This window comes from Chelonia mydas, chromosome 7 (genome assembly GCF_015237465.2).
Source record: "Chelonia mydas isolate rCheMyd1 chromosome 7, rCheMyd1.pri.v2, whole genome shotgun sequence".
Lineage (NCBI taxonomy): Eukaryota > Metazoa > Chordata > Testudines > Cheloniidae > Chelonia > Chelonia mydas.
In genome coordinates, this window is record NC_057853.1 from 72,131,128 (window position 1) to 72,144,181 (window position 13,054).

Genomic DNA, 13,054 nt, shown 5'->3' on the forward strand with positions numbered 1-13,054 from the left:
TCCTTCATACTTTTAGTTATGCAAAATTTCCCATTGACCTCAACAGGATTGTGTGTGTGAGGTGAGAATGATTTGGTCTGTAATGTATCAGGAGATTTTGGTTACAACTTTCATTTGTTGTGGCTGTTGGTTTTTTATCTATGGAAAGGTTGGTCAAAGGTTGGCCAAAGTACGGGACTTTTTCTAATTGACAGCGATTGCATAATTCAGTGTGTGACTTATTTTTTTTTTAGTTGAAAACATTTACTGTATAGAAGGATGCTGTTGATGGGCCAGATTCTGATGTCTTTTCTGATGTGAGTAATACTTTAATCCGGGAGGTGTTCTATTGAGACTCATAGAGTCACAGATTTTAAGGTCAGAAAGGACCGTCATGATCATCTAATTTGACCTCCTGCACATTGTAGGCCACAGAACCTCACCCACCCACTCCTTTAATAGACCCCTATCATCTGGCTGAGTTACTGAAGTTCTCAAATAATGATATAAAGACTTCAAGTTACAGAGAATCCACCATTTACACTAGTTTAAACCTGCAAGTGACTTGTGCCCTTTGCTGCAGAGAAACAAGAAAACTTCCCGGGGTCTCTGCCCATATGACATGAGGGAAAATCTCTTCCTGACCCCAAATATGGTGATCAGTTAGACCCTGAGCATGTGGGCAAGACCTACTAGCCAGACACCTGGGAAAGAATTCTCTGTAGTAACTAAGAGCCCTCCCCATCTAGTGTCCAATCACCAGTCATTGCTGATAGCAGTCGCAGATCGGCTACATGCCATTGTAGGAAGTTTCAGCATACAATCATCTCCATAAACTTATCAAGCTCAGTCTTGAAGCCAGTTAAGTTTTTGGCCCCCACTGCTCCCCTTGGAAGGCTGTTTCAGAACTTAACTCCTCTGATGGTTAGAACCCATTTAATTTCAAGTCTAAACTTGTTGATGGCCAGTTTATTTCCATTTGTTCTTGTGTCCACGTTAGTACTTAACTTATAACTTATCTGCTCTGTGGTATTTATCCCTCTGATGTATTTCTAGAGAGCAATCATATCTCCCCCCAGCCTTCGTTTGATATGACTAAGCAAGCCAAGATCTTTAAGTCTCCTCTCATAAGGTAGATTTTCCGTTCCTCAGACCATTCTAGTAGCTCTTCTCTGCACGTGTTCCAGTTTGAATTAATATTTTTTAAACATGGGAGACCAGAATTACACACAGTAGTCCAGATGAGGTCTCACTAGTGCCTTGTATAATGATACTAACACTTCCCTGTTTCTACTGGAAATACGTTGCCCAATGCATCCTAGGACTGCTTTAGCCTTTTTCACAGCTGCATCACATTGACTGCTCACAGTCATCCTGTGATCAACCAATATACCCACGTCTTTCTCCTCCTCTGTCACTTTTAACTGATATATCCCCAGCTTACAGCAAAAATTCTTCTTTTGTCCCTGAATGCATGACCTTACACTTTGCACTATTACATTTCATCCCATTTCCATCACTCCAGTTTACAAGGTCATCCGGATCATCTTGTATGATATTCCAGTCCTCCTCCGTATTGTCAATACCTCCCAACTTTGTGTCATCCACAAATGTTATTAGCACTTTCCCACTTTTTGTGCCAAGATCAGTAATACAAATGTTAAATAAGATTGGTTAAATAAGATTGGATCCCAAGACCGATCCATTAGTAACCTCTCTGCAGCCTGACAGTTTATCTTTCAGTATGACCCACTGTAATCTCCCTTTTAACCAGTTCCTTATCCACCATTCAGTTCTCATATTAATCCCCATCTTCTCCAATGTAACTAATAATTTCCCATGTAGAACTGTATCAAATGCCTTACTGAAATCCAGGTAGATTAGATCTACTGCATTTCGTTTGTCAAAAAAATCAGTTATCTTCTCAAAGACGGAGATCAGATTGGTCTGGCATGATCGACCTTTTGTAAAACCATGTTGGATTTTATCCTAATTACTGTTCACCTCCATGTCCTTAACTACTTTCTTTCAAATTTGTTCCAAGACCTTGCATACAGTTGAGGTCTCAAACTAACAGGCCTGTAGTTTCCCAGATTATCTTTTTCCCCTTTCTTAAAAATAGGAACTATATGAGTAATTCTTCAGTCATAAGGAATGATCCTCAAGTTTACAGAATCATTAAAAATCCTTACTATTGGGGTTGCAATTTCATGTGCCAGTTCTTTTAATATTCTTGGATGGAAATTATCTGGGCCCCTCTGATTTACATAGCAAGCCTCTGAGTACAATCCCCCCCTTATAAATTAAAAACAGTTTTTTATATATTTAACACCATTATAAATGCTGGAGTCGAAGTGGGGTTTGGGGTGGAGGCTGACAGCTTATGACCCCCCCCCCCATGTAATAATCTTATGACCCCAACCCCCAGTTTGAGAACCCCTGCATTAAACTGTTTGAGTTTGACTTCTCCCTCAGATGTGGTAATTTCTACCTCCATATCCTCATTCCCACTAGCTACCCTGCCACTATCTCTAAGCTCTTCATTAAACTTATTAAAAACAGAGGCAAAGTATTTGTTGAGGTGTTGGGCTATGCCTAGATTATTTTTAATCTCCAACCCATCTTCAGTGGTTAGTGGTCCCACTTACAGTTGCCAACTTTCTACCTGCAGAAAATTGAACACCCTTGCCCTGCCCTCTGTCCCGCCGCTCCCCGAGGCCCCACTCCACGCTCACTCCATCCTCCCTCCCTCTGTTGCTCGCTCTCCCCAAATCTCACTCACTCGCTCATTTTCACCAGGCTGGAGCAGGGGCTTGGGGTGCAGGGGGGTGCGGGCTCTGGTTTGGGGTCCAGGCTCTGGGGTGGGGCTGGGGATGAGGGGTTTGGGGTGCAGGAAGGGCTCTGGGCTGGGAACAAGGGGTTCAGAGTGCGGGAGGGGGCTCTGGGCTGGGGCAAGGGGTTGGGGCATGGGAGGGTGTCATAAATATAAATGGAAGGGTAACCACCTTTCTGCATACAGTGCTATAAAATCCCTCCTGGCCAGAGGCAAAGTCCTTTTACCTGTAAAGGGTTAAGAAGCTAAGATAACCTCGCTGGCACCTGACCAAAATGACCAATGAGGAGACAAGATACTTTAAAATCTGAGGGGGGGGGGTACAAAGAGTCTGTCTGTGTGTGTGATGCTTTTGCCAGGAACAGAAAAGGAATGGAGTCTTAGAACTTAGTAAGTAAGCTAGCTAGAAATGCATTAGATTTCTGTTTTGTTTAAATGGCTGGTAAATAAGTTGTGCTGAATGGGATGTATATTCCTGTTTTTGTGTCTTTTTGTAATTTAAGGTTTTGCCTAGAGGGAATCTCTATGTTTTGAATCTAATTACCCTGTAAGGTATTCACCATCCTGATTACAGAGGTGATTCTTTTACCTTTTCTTTAATTAAAATTCTTCTGTTAAGAACCTGATTGCTTTTTCATTGTTCTTAAGATCCAAGGGTTTGGGTCTGTGTTCACCTATACAAATTGGTGAGGATTTTTATCAAGCCTTTCCCAGGAAAGGGGATGTAGTGCTTGAGGGGATTTTGGGAGGAAAGACGTTTCCAAGTGGGCTCTTTCCCTGTTATATATTTGTTAGACGCTTGGTGGTGGCAGAAATAAAGTCCGGGGACAAAAGGTAAAATAGTTTGTACCTTGGGGAAGTTTTAACCTAAGCTGGTAAGAATAAGCTTAGGGGGTCTTTCATGCAGGTCCCCACATCTATACCCTAGAGTTCAGAGTTGGGAAGGAACCTTGACAGAAGGGGTTCGGGGTGCGGGCTCCGGGCAGCACTTATCTCAGGTGGTCCCGGCATTTCCCAGGGACAGAGGAAAGCCAGGTGGCTCCTGGGAAGCGGCAGCATGTCCCTTCAGCTCCTAAGCGAAGGGGTGGCCAGGGGGCTCTGGGCACTGCCCTTTCTGCAGGTGCCACCTCCACAGCTCCCATTGGCCACATTTCCTGGCCAGTTGGAACTGTGGAGCCGGTGTTCAGGGTGTGCCTGTGGGCAGGGCCAGTGTGCAGAGGCCCCATGGCCGTCCCTCCACCTAGGAGCTGGATGGACATGCTGGCACAGGGCCTGGTCAGCTGTGTGGACCAGAGTTGCCAGAGTCCCTTTTCAACCGGGTATTCCGGACAAAATCCTGATGCCTGGCAATTGTAGCCCACTTCTTCTTTCCTTGTTTTCTTTTTATTATATGGCTATAGAAAGTAATGGAGCTACTCCTGGAATAGGGCATTACTCAGCAGAAGGAAGGGTATCTGAATCAGGCCCAATGTTTTTAGAACATCAAAATTATTCCCAGGGAAAATTCTCTTTGGATAAAAACAAAACAACAAAAGATAGGATTCTTTTATGCAGAACACAATGTTTTGAGCCTCCTCCTGCTGGCCTTGCAGCAGTAATTGCCAGAGTGAAGCAAATACAATAGACAGACAGCATGCCTGTGCAAGTATGTACTGGCGGATGGGAGGCTATATAAGTTGAAGTTATTCAACAAAAAATAGCCTTAGTAATTTCAGATCCATTCACAAAGTGAAGATAAAATCAATATTCTTGAGACTGCAAAAAGGACAAAACAGGGACAAAGAATTCACTTCAGACTTTGAAGAGGATATTACCCGCAATAGATAGAGGGCAAAAAATATTTGAAAAAATCCATTTTTATTTCAGAATCTGTCTCTTTTATGTAAAAGTGTGTGTTTGAAGTTAATTTAAGTAAATTATAATTTTGCAGAACTTGCTTTTGATATTACAGAGTACCTGAACAGAAACAGAGACTGGTCTGATTTTATAAACCATGAATATATTGTACAGTTTTCCTCCTGATGGACTTGCATATGGGATTAACATTAATGTGAAGTGAATAAACCCTTAGAGACCAATTCAGCCCTCAGCTGCCCATGCATGATTTCCATTGAATCCAAAGGACGATGCATGCTGGAGACTGGCCACAAAATCTGGCTGTATAATGTAAATAAATACTGGCACAGAGAAGAGTTGGAGGATGTCATGTGCTAGGTCCGGAGAAGTTGCAAGGCACCTTTTACTTGAGCTACGGTAAGAGCCTATTTTGTTCTCCTTAGGTTCATAATTCACAGAATTACTTTCAACAAAGATTGCTTACTGGAGCCAAATTATGGTTAAACTAGATTATGCTTTTTTAACATTTTTAATTGAAGAGGAGAATATGATTGGGGCTGCATTCATTTCATTAAGAGCCTTTTAAATTACCAATTGACTATGGCTTCAGTAGTATAAAAAATAGATGGTAAATGTGCATTCTAGTGACTAATGGAGTGAATTTTTCAGTGTTTTTATACTGTTAGTGAGGTTGCAGTCCTGATACTAGTTGCATAAACACTGTACATCTGTTATTGCTTGTTACTGTCTGTACCCAGAAGAGCAAAATTCTGAGAATTTGAAATGGAGGAACCCTTCATTGTCATGGTAAGCATGCAGAACACCTGCTGATTCTAATGCTCCCACCCTCATGGTATCTAAACTCCATTCAACAGTTAAGAAGCACTGACTGTGTCCCCACGGGATATGATTCCTCCTCTCCCCACTTTCCCCATAGATTTTTTTTAAAACTCCTGATTAACAGTGGGATGAAAGGAGAATCAGGCCCAGATGTTACCAGCCTCTGACCATGTTTTTGAGGAGAGTTTTCCATGCAACAGATTAATAATTTCCAGTTTACATCCTGTAGTATTGGTTCTTAGTCTTCTAGTCCAAGATGAAAAAAGAGAGAAATTGGTTCCTACTCCGGATTCTTTCTGTTCTCCCAGGATCTCACTTTTAGGAGGTTAAGCTTTAAGTGTTTAGGGGTGGAGTAGGGCTAGGGTGATTATTCTTTGTTCCTGATGAAAGAGGCTGGTGATCAACTGCTGGAGATAATTCTGAGGAACCGATCAAAGATTGTGAGAATTCAGTTTTCTAAATAGCCATTACTTCTACTGAGTAGAATTGGAATAAGTGAACTATGTAAATCTTGTTTATGCAGTGAATATTACAGAAACCAAATATAGAGATGCCAACAAATATCCCTTCTAACTTGTATTCATTTGCAAGCAGATCCTTGATGATTTCAGTAAGTGCCCTTTTCTGTTAGGTAATAATGATATAAAAATTAAGTTGTACATGCTTAAATGCAAATACCTTCCTGAGACTGGTTAAACAGTGGCACTGATTCGGTTTTACTGACTTGGAATTGCTGCTGATGTAAGAATTGTTTGCCTTATGTACATAATTGGTAAGCAGAGAGATACATTATAGTGTTTTAATTCAGGAGACCAAGCTTCTGGTCCAACAGCAGATACTGTGTGAAGAGTGGTGTTTATTCGTTAGTGTGTAATTGTGTCACAGTGCTGTGTATTTGACGTACAAGGCCCTTATTCGGCATTAAAAGCATATAATCCATTGAAAGGATACTTTGCACAAATATTTCAATTCATGCCAGGAAAAGGGGCGCTAATATATACCTGGCTGGGTTATGCTCAAGCACTATCTGTTACACTATGATACTCTGTCATTTGGAAGATAAGTCTCAGAGCAAAAGCAGATGAGAGTTTGAGTGTGTGGTGGCTTTTTAAGATCTTTGGGATTTAAAACACCATAGAAAATGAAGTGTTAGAAATTTTTTCATACCCCATTTTGGGGAAAATGTAGTGTCCTTGTGCTCTCAGCAGATTTCTGCATGCTGTTTGCTTCACATCACTTTTACACTATTGTAGCTGATCTCAGTCAATGTAGGTCCTCATCACTTACATTAGAATCAGGCGCAAAAGGTATACATAAAGCAACACTTTTAAAAATTGATTTCTAGCAATGTAAGTAAACAGAGAAAACTTGATAAAGATAGATATTCACGTAGGTCCTATGTAAAATCTCCAGAATCACTACCATACTAGGGGCAAAGTTCTTAGTACCTCAGATGAGACTGTCCTTATCTTTAAAGTTTTTTACTGTGATATTTCATTGAGGATTGGGCAATGCAGTATAGACTTGGTAATAAAACTTCATTAATAGTTTGTCAGCAGCTATCCCATTTTAGTGTGTGCTATGTACACCATAGTTAGACTCTGATATTTTTAAGTATACTAGTAAAATACCGTCTGAGTCCTAGTTACCTCACCCAGTTCCCAGTTCCCGGTGAGGTTAAATGCTGTTAAAAGAAGTGAATAGTTAGTCTACCTGTATATATTAACTTGTACAATGATTTTCAAATTTGAAATAAAGGTCTGACATTTTCCCCATTTGCCCCACATGTGAAATCTTCGACATCTTGCTTGAATATTTGTGTTACTGAGCCTGTGATGCCTGTGATGCCTCTTGAAAGATATTTTTCTAGTCTGTAACCAGAAGAGGTGAAAAACGAAGACCTCTTCCTTGTATGCTAACCTCAGAAATAAGGTTTTTAAAGACTCCCATAAGGCCCTTGAGATTCTCAGACCAGTCTCTGCAGTTCTCAGCCATTAATGGTGCAGCATCATGTAATTCTGAGAACTGAAATGGCTTTATTGGAGCTGCAAGGGGACTGTCCTGATTTTTAGGTCTTTGTCCCGCTTCCCGACCAATGCATGGTCGGGATGCCATTTGTCTGGTGGTTTTTTTGGTTTTATTTCCGCTTCGTCAACTCCGCCCCCCCCCCCCCTTTTTTTTTGCTTCGTCAATTCCGGCTGCTTTTTTTTTTTGCTTCCCCCATGCGTCCCAATATTTTCTACGTTTCATCTGGTCACTCTACTCCCAATGTGGGTAGACAGATATGTGCTAGTTCTCCTTGAGCTACCATGCAAAAAATAGCATTGTGGATGTTGCAGAATGGGTGATGGCATGGGCTAGCTATCTGAATACAAGCCCACCTGACCTCCTGGGTCTGAGCTCAGGTGGCTAGCCTGTGCTGCCATCTGTGCTGCACCGTCCACACTGCCATTTTTAGCACACTAGCTTGAACAGGGAGAGTGTCTGTCTATCTGGGCTGGGACTCCCAGCTGCAGTGTAGACCTACCCTAACTGGGTAGTTGTATGTATCTGGGAGATGTGTAGTCTGATGTGAAGTTGAAGTTTCAATGTGTTCTTTCCTCCCCAGTGCAGACTTGTCATTGTCATAGGTAAACTGGGTTTAACTGCCACCATCTTTAAAAATGTTCAAAATCTCTCTTTAGAATGAAATATCTAAAGTACATTAACCTTTCTTCTTTTGTGCAGTTCATGAAAGTAAACCTAGTAGGAGATCGCACATAAATGTCCTGTAAGGTTTTATGACTAGAGCTCTGTCTCCAATACATTTTAAGCGAGGAGTTACAAGCCTCTAAGTTCCACCGAATTCCCTTATGAACAGCTATATTATACGCAAGGGAAAACTAATATAAATGATATTGTATGTACATCACTTAAAGGGAAGATGACAGGTTTACTTAACTATTGGTTTCAGGTTAAAATACTGGCAAGTGAAACATTTTATGTTCAGTTGACTCCCATTAACCTCTTGCATCTTTCCCTCTTGTTCATGTCTTTTAACAAGGTTTCTTGAAGTGTGCTCAGGAATGTAGCATGCGCTCCTGGACATGCAAAGACCATTCATGTGCTTCTTTGCTGGAAGCAGGTTGTACTTCCAGGTTGATTCATAGAAATTAATTAGTCACTTTTTAAACTTCAAACTACAGTTCTAAATTTAAATACTAAGATAGTAGGCAATACTAGCTCATAGACTCTATTGTTAGTCTCTGTTGTTATTGCCTGATTGTTCAGAATCCTATTTTTATTTATATGCTTATTGCTGTTTATTAAGACTGCCTATTGTGCAGTGTAGCTTAGAACGCACAACCTCTTCCACACACAAACTGTTCCATTGAACAGTATTTGCTAGAGAAGTTAGTTGTTCAAGCCAAACAGTTGTAGTGTCACAGTCATCATATTATCAGTATATCTTGGTTATGACACACTTAACAGGATTCTCACTTCTGGATCAAATGGTGTAAGATCTAATCGTACACCTGGACGAAGTCTCTTACAGTGCAAATGCTGAAGTAGAATCAGAGCTAGGCTGGGAGGGTGAAGAGGAGGAGAAAGACCGTTCTGCAGATCACTGGTGAATGTTCAAGTGGAAATAAAAAAGAGTAAGCGATGATCTTGGTTTATGAGCCAATGTTCTCACTCAATAAAACAGATTCTAATTTCCAAGGATATGTGTTTGCTGCAGAGTTGCCAAAAAAAAATCATAATTATTTGATCAAGTATTTAAATTAATTGCTTTAACTCTGTTCAGGCCCCTTTTGTTAGTGTCTTGCAAATATTCTCGTGAACAGTGTTAGCAGAGGGAAACTCTCAACAGGTTTGGAGAATATGCACAGGCAGCAAATTTTGAATATATGAGCTTTTAAATTAGAAACAACACTCTAAGAGTTGTGCTCCTTTAGGGCTCAATCCTGCAAAGTACTGAGCATGCAGTATTCTGATCCAGCAAAGCAATGAAGTACCTTCATAATAGTCCCATTAGCATCAGTGGGACTGCTCATATACTCAAGTTTAAGCCTATGCTTGAGTGCTTTCCTGAACTGGGGTTAGACTGCTTCTTGGACCTTGCATATTTGAGTCATCAACCGGAGAACAGAAATGTGCCATGTGGCCTATCTGTCCAGTCAGAACTAACCAGCAGAGTTTGAATGGGGAGTAGCACATATTTATAATCACCTGCTTTAAGATGAGATACAGGCCAAGAATTAGTCACAGAAATGCTTCAGCAAAGTAATGCCAAGTACCTAGTAAGCCTGAGAATTGTGAGGTGTCCACAGACAATTCACAAACAGAAAGAGGTGAAATTTGTTGAATAAATTATTAGCTGAAAATTACTTGCTTAGCTCCAGAGCACTATGGTTGAGTTCATAGTAACTGTCCACATGGTAACTGCACTACCATTAACAAATTCATTTAGTAACCTGCAAAGTGTTTTTGTAAGATGCATTCAATAGGAAAAGCACCATCTAAACCAAAGTCATATTCGTTATTGCGTGCACAGAAAGGACTGAGGAAAAGGACACTTTGTGCTGGGGAGAAAGGAAGAAGCAAATGGTTCTGTAAATAATAGAAATGTGCAGGTTTTATAATTCCTACAAACTTTTTATACCATAAGTGTGCAAAGCACATGATGCTTATCATACAGTCATTAATTATATTCATGTTTTGTCTACTCTACTACTGGGAAATAAGTTTGCTTTGCACGCTATGCTGTGTTCAGTCTCATTCTGAGACCTTGCCCCAATCACTGACTGAAATATAGAATAAGTTGAAATGTCCCCAATTTTTTGGGGGGGGGGGGAGGCGGGGCGGTCATTAATAACTTCATATTGCAACTTTTTTGCTTAACTTAAAAGTTCACATGTTTGTTTAGGACTAAATCTTGAACATACTTATGCACATAAGTAACTTTACTTGCATGAGCCGTCTTATTGAAATCTACTCATGTGCAAAGTGTTTTCAGGATTGGGTCCATATTAGGCAATGATTAGAGTTATACAGTCAACTACTTTAGCCCCAAAATCTAGGTTTGCGTGCACAGCAGATGTTTTACAAACCCTAATTTGAAACCTCTTTTAAAAAGTTTCCATTCCCATGCTGTACTGGAAACCCCTACAAGCCTTGTTCATTAGATCAAGAAAGGCAAAATGTCTATGAGCATAAAATTGGCCTCAGGTGTTACCTTCCAAACACAATGAAAGTAGAAGTAAAAGGAGGGCATAAGAGATTGTCAGGAATGAATACTTGCACCTGTGCTTGCCCAGTCACAGGGCAGCCTATGGGCGCACCTGAGCTACAGCAGCTTTGCTTGATTGATCACGCTGCGTGGTTGTCAGAGTGGTCAATCAGGCAAAATTGCTCAAGGGCCCAACAACAACAATTTATTTCTTGCTGCTCAATCTACATGCTTACAGCTGTGATCTTCCCTCTACTTGTTCTGCTGCTAGCCTTGCTCCTGTCCAGTCCAGCCTAGCCTTGCTCCTCTGAGTGGTTCCCAGTAGCTGATTTCTAACTCCAGCTCCGACCTGTGGTGCTTATTCCTGGCTGCTGAATCTAGCTCCAACCATTAGGCATGACTGCCTGGTCCCGATTTGTGATGTAGATTAGAAAACAGGAGCTTAAAATTCTTTCAATTTAACACACAGACTGGATTAATAACAGAGGTAAATATATATTTAATACATGAGAATAAATTGTGTAGTCATATCAGCATATGGATTTCCTATTGACTTCAATAGTAGTTTAACGGCTGTATTTGATATGTGACTTATTTTCACAATTTTCCTTTAATAGCAGTAACAAAATATCAGTGAGATAGTCAGTGAAGTATAGCTATACACTGGGATAATATTAAAGTTTGGTCTATTCTGAGTTCTACCAATCAGCAGGGATTGGTCGAAATAAGGGATTGTTTTCTGTGTAGTTATCATTACTAGCAAGTACTTCAGAGAACATTACCCCATGTGTCTGCAGCAGAATTGTGATTTTTATGTGTGGGTGTTCCAGGATTTGCTGTCTCTTTTTTTTTTTCACTCTAAAAGATTAAATTCTGTGTGGAGACTGTGTATTTTATTTCAAGAGCAATTATTGTAGCTTGGGGGGAGGGATAGATCAGTGGTTTGAGCATTGGCCTGCTAAACCCAAGGTTGTGAGTTCAATCCTTGAGGGGCCATTTAGGGATCTAGGGCCAAAATTGGGGATTAGTCTTGCTTTGAGCAGGGGGTTGGACTAGATGACCTCCTGATGTCCCTTCCAACCCTGATATTCTATGATTCTATAGCTTCCGCCATTTACGCTAGTCTATAGGACTAATAGCTTCCATTTTGTCTTGGCATAAATCTTACTGCTTAAAATGAACTCTCATGGAATTTTCGTAACAAAAATAATTCTGAGATGCTATCTTGCAAAGTAGTAGTTTAAAAGATTGACCACTGCACCTCAGTGATTGATATAATTCAACTGTGATTATAAAGCGTGACTTATTTCTGCTACTCTCTTTTTACCAACCTGTTTTAACAAGTCCCCATCCCTCTCAACAGAGTCCCAAATACAAAGGTTGCTATAGGTATCCTTGCTTCAGTATGGAGACACTGATGTTAGTGAGTTTTCTGATATCTCAACGTTGAAGGGTGATTATATTTCATAAATATGAAAGGATCTTAATTTGTGAGTGCTGAAGGTGCCAATGACTTATTCAAGCCTTACTCATATGTGAAGGAGCACTAATTGCTCCTCACTTGTGCCGTATTCATCTATGAGATTTGCCTTTTCATTTAAAAAGCTAGTCTGTTGGTGCTATGTGCTCTTTGAGTGAGAATCAACCCTTTAAAATGTGTATGCATCATTAAGGTGGAATGAGCATGGGAAGTAAATGGTCCTCTCTGTACCTTGGGGAATTACTGGGTAGTGAATTGCTGCAAGAGATTGGTGATTTAAGACTTTCAGTGACATCATTTGCTGGTGGTGGATTATATTGCATTGTGCTGCTGTGCTTTACTTTAAAATACAAGGCTGATGTACAAATAATGTCAAGGGCCCCTAGAGCATATGAGTGGTTACCCCTTTCTAGCTTTATGTATAAGTCTAAATAAATAGAATTAGAGTTAATGTGCGGACTAGACTTTTGCCGTTCAGCTTTAAGAGAATCAGATCAGTCTGTGGAGTTGGTAGCTATTCAACTGAAAGGAAGATGATGCCGTTCTGTTTTCTGTGGCATGCACCTTTAAATGTAGAGAAGTCCATTTCCTTGTGACAGAAGCAGCCTGCTATTCAGTTCCAGCTTAGCATCTTAGTGCCTCGCCATCAGGATGATGATATATTTGTCCTTTGTGGGTTTTTTTCTTAATCTGAAATACAAGTTGCCTAGACTGTAAAAAGGATAAATTATAGTCGCCAAGGTATGTTTTTAAACAAATAAACCTTCGCTAATGTGGCTGCTTCTTTGGCGCTCTACTTATCTTGGATCCAAAATCATTGTTTTCTGTGCCTTTCTCATTTTGAAATAGCAGACACTGCTAATGATAACCATCA

General features: G+C 40.4%; 1 protein-coding gene across 6 annotated transcripts in view; it reads left to right on the plus strand.

The window, feature by feature from the left end:
- Positions 1-13,054, plus strand: part of GRID1 (glutamate ionotropic receptor delta type subunit 1) — a 799,624-nt gene that overhangs the window by 40,362 nt on the left and 746,208 nt on the right. Inside the window, exon 1 of one of the 6 annotated variants that reach the window (XM_043552246.1) lies at positions 10,951-11,187. The exons of the other annotated variants lie outside the window; for them this stretch is intronic. The gene's annotated coding sequence lies outside the window, so the exon portion shown is untranslated. Of the gene's footprint in view, positions 1-10,950; positions 11,188-13,054 lie in introns of those variants that run through there. 6 annotated transcript variants of the gene reach the window in all.